Below are 10249 nucleotides of genomic sequence, written 5' to 3'. Positions count from 1 at the left end.
CCCCAACCTAAACCATCAACCATTCTAAACTGACACTTTCAACCCAGCCTTAACCCTCAAACAACCTCTTGAAATTGTGAGGATTGGCCCAAATGTCCTCAATATTTCAATAATGTCCCCATTCACACCCCAACACACACACCCACTCAACACCCTGAGTGACAGGAGGAGGGGGGAGAGGAGCTCATACAGTTCATTCAAAAGGAAAACAACCACTTACATGGGGTGTCCACCGGGCAGGTATTCATGATGAAGGAGTTCTGGAGTGGTGATGCTGGCAGCATCCACACAGCACCATCACCTCGGCCACTAATCTCATCAATGACTCCTATAAGGTCAAGAAAGAGGAAGAAGCACCCGTCAACTGGTACAGGGGGCAATAATTGACAGATTGAAGAGGCACTGTTCAATCGGATGGCATTAGGGAAGTTGATGAAACTTCTAGAATGAAAAAGGAGTGATGCAAAATTTGAAATGCAACACATGCTTTACCACATGCAAAAAGATTTGTGGTCCTATATAGATAAATACTGTGTCAATATAGGTATGGTGCGCTGCAGTTAAACTACTGTTAAGTAACTGTTTTTGTTATTATTACTATACTCTATATCTATTGTTATATATAAATATATATATGTGTACACATATAGATATCACTAAACTTCTGTTTATTTACTGTTATTCTTATTACAATACTATATATCCTAAATTACAAACTGTAACTCCAGAGTCTATGAGTACAGGAATAGCAATTCTTCGAGGGATATGGCTAAACTCATAGAATTTGGAGTTACAGTTTGTAATTTAGGTGCTCTATTTTGTGCTCTATTTTGTATAGACTTTGTACACCAAAGTCCGCAAGCAGATAACATACATCAGTTCAGAACACCATAAATGCAAAGTGTAGTAAGACAGGGAGCCAATGGCTGTGCCATGGATAACACCATGGCAGGGCTGTGTGCAGAAAAAGCAGAATGAGTGATTTTACATTCCCTCCATACAGTTTTGTTGTTGAAGAAGGGTGGGACATTGATTCCATACTGTAATAGTCCAGATGCAGACCACTAATCTGAGATGATGAGATTAGAGGTGCACCACTTGGCATGTGTGTAAAATGCCGCATCTGACAATGTGGCATCTGCCATCTGACGCATTTAAAACTGACTCAGTTGGAGAGAACTCAGACACGCCATGCACACAGAACAAATGAAAGCCCAAGATGCCACTCCGCCATGGTCATCCCTCTAAGAAGGACCATGGATGATGATAAGGCTCTCGTGGAGTGTGCCTGGACACCCTCCTGCTGCACCATAGGCTTGTGTGACAGCATCACACAGCCAGTGAGACAGACAGTAACAATAGCACTAGCATTCACGCAGGGAAATAAAAGAATAAAGGGGGCTGGGGCTTCCCACGGTGGCAGGGAGCAAACCAAAAGAGGGTCCTTTAGACTAACCACCCGTGACACTGCACACCAGCCAAAAAGGGGATTGTGAAGAAACCATCACCACCAGTGAACTGGACTGCTGCCTCGGCCACAGTGCCTGTCCAACCAAAGAAGAAACCAAAAGTTAAAACCATGCCATGAAATACTTCTATCAGTTGTGACACAATAATCATTAATGAAAATTCACACACATACACCTTCACACTCAACAACTATTCATTAAAAGATAAAATAATCACCAAAAAAACCCAATCCTAATGACATTATGCTAAACATCATTCCTAATTTAATACACACACAATATAAAGTAACAAAATGAACTTAACAATTAACAGAAATGAAAGCAATGATAAAGCAGATTAATACAACAAAAACTAATAATAAACATTTACATGCAGACACCAAAGGCGTTTATCTTAAAATAGTGCATGCACATGATTTTTCAGGCTGATATGGAGCCAAGCCTTCATGCAGGCTTCTCCAATAACGGACCAAACGCCAAAACGCCAAACAGCTGCAAGCCAGCAGCAAGTGCCACTGGAGAGGGAAGGACACTGGAGAGCCACAATTAAAAAAAGCCAGAACCAGAAGAGGCAAAAACGGGAAGAGGAGCAAGAGAGAGCCAAAACAGCAGGATGAATCCAGGGAGCGGTAACCACACACTCAATTTGCTGCCAATAATCAGTGGATTACCAAAAGTGATAATCTTTAAGGTAATATAAACTTATACATGCCACCTAGCAGAGGCTCCACATCTCAGCCAGCAGGAGGAGGAAAGCAGCAAAGGCCGAATTTTTATTTTTCTGGTTGATTTTTTGACATCCTGAAACAGCACTTTTGACTTACTCCTTCATCCCAATGGCTGATTTCACCAAGCCACTACCTCATGAGGGAGTCATAGAGTACTGGATTAGACTAAACAGTGCTATTGACATTGCAGATGAGTGCTTACAGACGCAGACGTAGTGTTGAAGACCCAGGACCTGAAGTGCTGTCAGCAACAACCAAACAGTCATCCCACAAGAAATGGAGAATCCACAACCAGTCTAGGTTAGCCCCACTTCACTGCTCTCCCTTGCTCCAGGGCTTGCTTCACCGACAACCGCCCAGTTCACCGCTGCTTTCACCCCACACCTTTCCCAAAATCAAGTTTCCCCACACCCAGTGGCATTGCTTACCCCTCAAACCAAACAGCCACCAGCAACTTTGTCAGCCACTCAGTCTAGTCTTGAGCCAGTTTGTTACCAACCCGCTCCAGCCCCGAACCCAGCAGCTGATGTGAATGGCATGCATGCACTTATCAGCCTTTTGGATCATGTGATGGCATGTCAGAATGTACAAGTTGCACCACTTGCACATGCCAAATTGCAACGGCTCACTCCAGGGCCATCTCATTGGAGGAACTGTCAGGTCTGTGGTGATACCCGTCATTCCACCCTCATGCACTGCAGGAATTTGTATCTCTCATGCTTCACTCCTGGTCATTGGAAGAGGGACTGCAGCATACGTGGACAAACTCAAATGTGACACACTGTGCAGGACATATTCAGCCTTTGGAAAACTAGAAAGCCCACAACTGGGCGGTGTGGGTTGTGGACAAAAATCCCTCCGTGGAGATGATTCAGATCTGGAGGTGCTCTATGTCAACACCTGTTCAGCCATGCCTGAAGGTTACCAAGTTGTGGTTCAAGGGTCTGCAGAAGTGCAAGTATTCAGTGAGTTGTAGTACATGCTGTACATGTTGTTGCAGATGACAAGGTAGAACTGAAGACTATGATTCGGGATCCATGGCTTCCGACCTACACTGCCTTGGACTATCCCACTGCCCCCTCAGCATGAACATCTAGTGTGGTGGGAGGCTCCCAAGCAATGTACCAGTGTCTCCTGGCAGCAGGATCATCGTGGAGCTTTGTGAGACTGTGAGACATCCCGGTTGGGCAGGTCATCACATCGATGTGGGGAGATTGGTGGGTGCCCATAAAGATAACCAATCTCTCTTTGAAACCAGTCACTCTGAAGCGCAACTCCAAAATTGCTAATTTGTCACCGTGTCTTGCAGTGAAAGACTTTGACATCCAACAGGGCTCCTGTGAGATGGAGAACTGGAAATCGTAACCAGTCATCAGGCAGACTGCCACAGATGCTGACTTCAAAGGCAGGCTCTCAAACATTTGGTTTGGGTGACCTTGACATTGATTCGTGCCAAACCAGCCTCCAAACAGTCGCTTGACTGCAGCAAGGCTAAAGGGTTTGTACATGGCATTCGCCTGACTGATGACCGCCCCTTCCGCATGCCGTTCAGGAGAGTACCACCTGCTCATTACCAAAGGCTCCGGCAATTGTTCACAGACATGGAAGAGAAAGGATCCATTCGCAAATCCCCCAGTGAGTATCCATCTCCACTTCTCACGGTTTGGAAGAAGGGTGGTGGCCTAAGGGTTTGTATGGATTTCTGGTGGTTGAACACATGCTTGAAGGATGCCCATTTGCTAACTTTATAACATCCCCATGTGTGAGGCAGACAAAAAGTACACTGCCTTCATGACACCTGTTTTGGATGCCTTTGTGCCCACTGAAGAGGAGGCCCTCAACAGACTACATGTGGTTTTCCAAAAGCTGAGGGATAATAATCTTAAACTGAGCCCCAAGAAATTTCATTTATTGTGGAAATAAGTCAGATTCCGGAGTCATGTCATGGACCAGAGTGGTGTTTCTGTGGATCCTGCTAAGGTGGAGGTGATTTCCAACATGCTGACAGAAGCACTAATGGATGAGGATGGTTGCACTGTCTCTGTTAGGAAGATAAAATCTTTCTTGGGCATGTTTTTGTTTTCTATCAGAGCTTCATTCCTAGATGCTCAGCCATTGTCAAGCCTTCGTTTGCACTGATAATGGGCCAGAAGAGAAAGGTTGGAGTGGTCAGGTTGGGAAGGGTACTGGCATGTGTAGGAAGTTGACGTCTGTGGATTGGAGCACTGCATGTGGGGAAGCCTTTCAAATGTGCCGTGCTGGCTCATCCAGACTTTTCCAAACCCTTCATCTTGTCTGTGGATGCATCTTTAGATGGATTTGGAGCAGTTTTATTGCAACTGCCTACCGGGGAGGATAAAGCATCCCCCATTGCTTTTGCTTTTAAAGCCCTCAGCAGGTCACAGCAGAGATATCCTGCTTATCATCTTGAGTTTGTGGCCCTGAAGTGGAGTGTCACTAAGAAGTTCAGTCACTGGTTGAAGGGACGTGACTTAACAGTGTGGACTGTCAACAACCTACCCACGCATATACTGGCTAAGCCCAAGCTTGATGCTTCTGAACAAAGATGGGTTGCTAAGTTGTTGTCCTACAACTTTGATTTGAAGTACCGTATATTCCAGGTCCAAAAAACATTGCGGCAGGTGCGCTCAGCCGTGATTCCTTTACCTCTTCTATCCGTGGACGTCTCATTCAGGAGCCTTACAGCTTGTTGCAGGAAGCCGAAGGTGTGGAACCTGACAAAGTGCAGGATATCTTTAAACTGGGAATCCACATTTTTCAAGTGGTCCAGCATAGAGTCTGCCCCAGATGCAGCAGGTTCTTGCAGTTAATTTGAAGTTAAAGCTGCCTTGCTTTGCCACAATGATTGGGGGAATAATGCAGCAAATAGGGCTACTTACCTTGTTCACCATGTTCAGCTGCTGCAACCTGCCGGCAAGGATACCTTTCCTTCACTTACCTTGCATGAACTGGAGGATTATAAACTTTAGGATCCCTCTATCTCTACTGTCCTGTTGTTTGTACCACAGTGAAGAAGTAGTAGAGGCAGAAGAATGCAAAGAGTGGAAAATTAGCTTTCTGCAGTTGCACTTTTTCTGTTTCTGATTCTGTTTCTTTGTTAGTTCATGAATGTTTTTTTTAATTCACAATCTCAATCAAAATCTCTTTCAAATGTAGCCCTTTTAAAAAAAGTAATGTTCATTTCAGTGGGATTATTAACCAGCGTTCAAGAGAACAGCCTGCATTTTGTTTTATCTGGGTTTAACAGTATTTCAGATCAGTCAAAGTTTGCTGTAAGAAATTAAATATAACTTTTGAACTGCCTGTGCAACACAGGGCAATGTTATAGATAGAATTACATTGTCTGTGTGTATTTCCTACTTTTTCACCCAATTAATTTATTTAAATTGTTAATACAAGTGATGTGAGAATACAATCTTGTGGCACACCTTTGCTAACACTTATAAAACTGGTTGTGTTCTACCACTGAGATAATCAAATCAAATCAAATCAAACTTTATTTATCTAGCACTTTTCATCCATTTAAAATGCAACACAAAGTGCTTCACAAGATAAAAGAATACAACAACAGAGAGAATAAAAGCATAATATGACAGACAATATCCCACTTCCAGAAAACACACACACACATACACACACACACACACACAGTGCTGAGGCATGGCAGGGCACTGAGGAACCATGTGAGGAAACACCTATGGGAGCCATCCACACTGGGAAGCGCCACAGCCTGCGGCCACCGGGAGCGCCGCCACAGAGACCACCCAGACGCCGATGGACAGGGGCAGACTCCGCACTTAATGCAGAACCACCCAAGTCCCTCGGGCCCAGGCGGCCTCCAAGCAATGGCCCCCGTGGGCAGACCGGGCATACACCCCAGTGTGGAGGCCCCCACATGAGGAAACACTGAAACTAGAAATTAAAAGACTAAAGAAAAAATAAATAAATAGATAAATAACCAAATAAATTAAAGATAAAAGCAGGTATAATGCACAAAAATTAAAAGCTTTAAGAAAGTTAAAAATGTAGAGGAAAAATAGACAAATAAATAACTAATAAATAGTAAGTAATAAATAAAAGTAATAAGATTTTAAGATGTAATATTGATAAAGTGCATAACTAAGAACAAGTCATAAGAAATATAAGAAGTAAAAATAGCATAATAGAAGAATTCAAAGTTTAAAAGAGATCAGTTAAAGGCCAAACCAAAAAGGTGAGTCTTGAGCCTCCTTTTAAAAACATCAACAGTCTCTGCAGTCCTGATGCTCTCCGGCAGGCTATTCCATAGTCGAGGGCCGTAATGGGTGAATGCAGCCTCCCCGTGGGTTTTTGTATTAACTCTAGGAATAATTAAAAGTCCAGTGCCGGAGGACCTCAGGACCCGCGAGGGTTGATATGATAAAAGCAAGTCAGATAAATAAGTGGGCCCAAGACCATTAAGACATTTAAAAACTAATAAAAGAACCTTAAAATCAATCCTGAAACACACAGGGAGCCAATGCAGCGATTTTGAAATCGGTTTAATGTGAGCCCGCCCTCTGGTCTTCGTCAGCACGCGTGCGGCTGAGTTCTGTAATAGTTGCAGGTTAGAAATGGTCTTTTTGGGGAGGCCAGAGAGCAGGGCATTACAGTAGTCTAAACGACAGGAGATAAAGGCATGCATCAGCACCTCCGTGTTAGCTTGAGAGAGAAATGGGCGGACTCTGGCTATATTCTTAAGATGATAAAAACCTATTTTTGTTACATTTTTAATATGTGGAATAAAATTCAGCTCAGAGTCAAAAATGACGCCCAGGTTCTTTACACATTGTGTTGGTTTAAAATCTTGTAGTTTTGGTAAAAGTTTCTCTCTCTTGCCTTCAGGACCAATGACTAAGACCTCTGTTTTGTCCTGGTTGAGCTGTAGGAAATTCTCTGCCATCCATGAATTTATATCTAAAATACAGTTAAAAAGAGCATCAATTGGCCCTGTGTCTTCAGGAGACAAGGCAATGTACAGCTGTGTACCATCTGCATAACTGTGGAAGCTGATGCCGTGTCTCCTGATGACGTCCCCAAGGGGTAGCATATATAGATTAAAAAGAACTGGACCTAAAATTGACCCTTGGGGCACCCCACAACTTATTTTATGTGTTCTGTGTTCTTACCCGGCAATATCGATCTGTGAGATAGGAGCTGAACCAGTTAAAAACAGTACCAGAGAGGCCGACTAGGTATCTCAGTCTGTTTAATAAAATGTGGTGATCTACTGTATCAAAGGCAGCACTTAGATCCAGTAATACCAAGACTGTGAGTTTATGTGAATCTGCGTTATACCTAGTGTCATTTAAAATCTTTGAAAGGGCCGTCTCTGTACTGTGGTTCATCCTAAAACCAGATTGGTATTTCTCCAAAATATTGATACTATTTAAAAAATCATTTAATTGATTAAAAACCAGCTTTTCTAATATTTTACTTAAAAATGGTAAGTTGGACACAGGTCTGTAGTTTTAATTAATTAAAAATGTTGGGGTCTAGGTTACTCTTCTTCAGAAGGGGCTTCACCACTGATGTTTTAAAGGCAGCGGGAAAGACACCCGTCTGAAGAGAGTAATTTACAATATTTAAAATCTGTTTCTCAAAGAAGCCATAAAATGTTTTTAAAAGTGATGTGGGAATTGGGTCTAAAAGGCAGGTTGTTGGGTTTACTTGGGAGAAAGCTCGACCAAGTGTCCTTGCATCCACCAGGGCAAAACTCTCCAGTGTTTCCTCAGGTAAAAGTAATGGTACAGGTGTGTTAAAAAATAAATTCTGTTGGGGTAAAAGACTGGATCTGATATTATCGATTTTATTTCTGAAGTGGTCTGCAAAGTCCTCACAAAGGGCATCTGATGGGGGTTTGGAGGGTTTTTAAAAATTGCTATTAGTTAAACGATCGATCGATAATTGGCAAACCAATTATGATTTTAAAACAACAGCACGTTATGCATTTCTGATTGTTGTCATACATGCCTACCTGCATTCCAATTGTGCAGCCCTGTCAACAACAGTAACCACCATTTTTCTACTGCATTTGTGTAGAGCAGGACAACCAACACAAAAACAGAAGAGCAATAGCAAACGCTTGTTGGACTAACCATGGAGGTCATTCAGATGGAGCAGGAGTCAGATGACAGAAAACAAAAGGTGGGCCATATGATCACACAGATATACAAAGACATACATCACACAGTCAGTCAGTGCGGGGAACATTAAAACAATGAAACAAGACTACAGAAAAATAAAGGATTGCAATATGTGCAGTGGACCAAACCAAAATACTTCAAAGTGGTTTGACCTGCTAGACACTGTTTTAGGCCATGACCAACTTGTGTGTGCCTGATAATGTACAGTAAATGTATTATTGACATACTAGTTCAGTAAGCAGCCACAGGAGTGCAGCAAATACAGACAAACTGCATCAGACATGCTCACATAGCTGATGGCGATCATGCTCAGTGGACCAGTCCACTCTCTAACCTCTTTTCACATGTATCTGTGTATGTGCTTTGTACAGATATTATTGAGCCAGTGTTTCTCACACAGAATGACATGGCAATACAGAGATTACAAGAGTTTACATTTTTCAGTCTTGAATCTGTGTGATTTTTACTTCATGCTCTTTAGAAGGATTACATCTTAAATGGAATTCTGAGACATTTAAATATGCCTATGGGCACTATACTTCACCTGTAATGAAGAGAGTAGCTCGATCGAGCATGTGTTTTAAGATGGTAATGTGCATGTGTCATGTCATAGTGTGATCTGGACAACACCAGCGAACTTAGACAGTGAGAAATGCTTTTTATGATGGTTTATTGTGTAAGTGAATCAATGAAGTGTAACATAGCCTGAAGCCAAGTTCAGACAGCTTCCTACCCTGATGACACACATTTTTGAGTGACACAACCAAAACATATCATGTTATTCTTATGTTCTGGAGCAGATGACAGATGTTGAAGTTGGAATGGAGCGTTGTTTAGATGAGCTGAGTTTTCATAACATCCTGCCTGCCTTGGGAATGGGTTACGCTCTCTCGCTCTCAGGGTTCGCATTTGTTCACAACATGAGTCAAACACAATCAGATCTGATGCCATGGCTCATTTGCGGGAAAGAAATTCCGTTGGCGTAGCTAGTTTGTTAATGTTTGGCTGAACCATGTACGTGAAGAGAAAACTGCTCACAGGCTTTGTGAGTCAAATATTTGGGCTGAGGAAGTTGGGGTTTATGATGTCAGGTGCTCATTAACAACAGCTACCCTAAGCAGTTACTGTCAATTCCCAATAATGGATTAAATGTTCCGGCGCAACTGTCTGCCATTCAAACCTGAAGATTATAGTATGAATCAAAACCCCACAGACCATTGATTGGATGATAAATGTGTACATGTACTGGGATGGGGCTAATGGTACTCTTACATGACATACACCTGTCATTACACCCTTTGCATTATGTCAGTTTACTTGCACTGTTAGTGTTTAGCCATAAATTCTGTTCACTGGAAAAGACAATTTAGAGCTGTCCCTCCCCAGTCTCGACTGTGCAGCCCTTGGTTATTAGTCATGTGATGAGGTTAAAGGCTAGATGCCTAATATCTATTCTGTATTGTAAAACTTTCCATGTGAGTTTGCTGGAATGACCTTGGATGTTATTTTCATATTGTTGTCCTTCATTCCCATCAGTAACAATACTCCTGAGATCTGGAACACAGAGGCCTGACTAAAAAGAAGTCTGACAGGTCAAGAAACACCAGAGGTCAGATAATTAGACAGCTTAGTCAAACTTTGATTCTGAAAATGATATTGGACTTAGCTAAGCCAGCGTTAGTTGTGGTTGTGACTCACCAAATGAAACAAATGACCAAGTCAATGGAAAGACAATGGAAGTGTGGTCAAATCCCAGTAACATTAACTAGCCTTTCACAGACACACATTTTAGGTTAACCAGCTAACACCCTGCTAACTAAGCAACTTAGCCGGCTGTTGCTATGCTAATGATCAGCTTGCTAACGTT

This window comes from Chelmon rostratus, chromosome 12, assembly GCF_017976325.1.
Source record: "Chelmon rostratus isolate fCheRos1 chromosome 12, fCheRos1.pri, whole genome shotgun sequence".
NCBI classification, from domain to species: Eukaryota; Metazoa; Chordata; class Actinopteri; order Chaetodontiformes; family Chaetodontidae; genus Chelmon; species Chelmon rostratus.
Note: the sequence above shows the minus strand (reverse complement) of the source record.